Genomic DNA, 1118 nt, shown 5'->3' on the forward strand with positions numbered 1-1118 from the left:
GGTGTGAGCCGCCCATCGGGGGCCTCGAATCGGAAGGGAGACGTCGCTCCCTGATTGGTCCCGCCTCCCCCGTAGAGCGTGAGGCGAGGCGCGGCCCGGACGGCGGCCGTGGACGAGGTGGGGTGGGACGCCCGCGGTTTCGATTGACTTCGTCTCCGGCGAGCTCACAGGAGAGACTTTGGGCAGGGAGGGAGGGAGAAGGAAGCACGTGTGGGAAAACAGCCCCAGCGATCACCCGTCCTTCAATGCCTCGGCCCTGGACCCCGTCCTCGGTCTCTCCAGCGCCGTTGGGTGGGGCCTGTTGGGGGCCACTGCTTGGCCCACCTTCTTTAGTCTAAGACGAGAGTGGACACGTGCTCATCCCCTGGGAAAACGCGGGGCCGCCCGGAGGACGGGACGAGCGAGAAGCAGAAAGATGGTTCAGCGGAGCCGCGGTGCTGGACCCACACTGGGCGCGCCCATTTGCGAAGGAGCGGGCGAGTGGGCGGGGCCCATGTGGTGGTAAGCGGGGGGCGGGGTCCGAGATGTAAAGTCCAGGTCTGGGATGCCAGATAGTTTTAACCTGAATCTTGGTTCTCCGATTAAAAAAAAAAAAAAAAAAAAAAGTGCTGCTAATACTGCATGGTGTGAAAGATCCTTCTGAAGATTAAAACAGAAGCACGATGCCCCTTAATTACTGGATTACCTTCCCCCTCATTTTTCCACTGTTCAGATGACGTTGTTGAGCCCCCAACACCTGCGCTGCAAAACCCTAATTAAGCTGCTCACTGCCCAAAACTGGTTGGGGGCATAACTACACTCGGGTAACTTCGCTTTTACCTTAGGGACACTCAAATCTCTGATGAAATATTGAACCCGATTAATCAACCACATCAGGTATTTATGAAGCACTTACTGTACTATGTTAGGGAGCACCATAAAACTAAAGTCGAAAAGAAAGTTAGGTCTCACACAGGTAGTTTGTGGCAGAAACAAGACAATTTTGGCTCCCTGTTCAGCGCTCAATCTCATGCGCTCCTTTGTAAATTTCACTGGGGACTTAAACAAGCAGGAAAGGGGCGCTGACAATACCAGTAAGTAAACAGGAAGTACCGAGTGACCATTTCAAACAGAGTTCT

Source organism: Desmodus rotundus, chromosome 10, assembly GCF_022682495.2.
Source record: "Desmodus rotundus isolate HL8 chromosome 10, HLdesRot8A.1, whole genome shotgun sequence".
Taxonomy (NCBI): domain Eukaryota; kingdom Metazoa; phylum Chordata; class Mammalia; order Chiroptera; family Phyllostomidae; genus Desmodus; species Desmodus rotundus.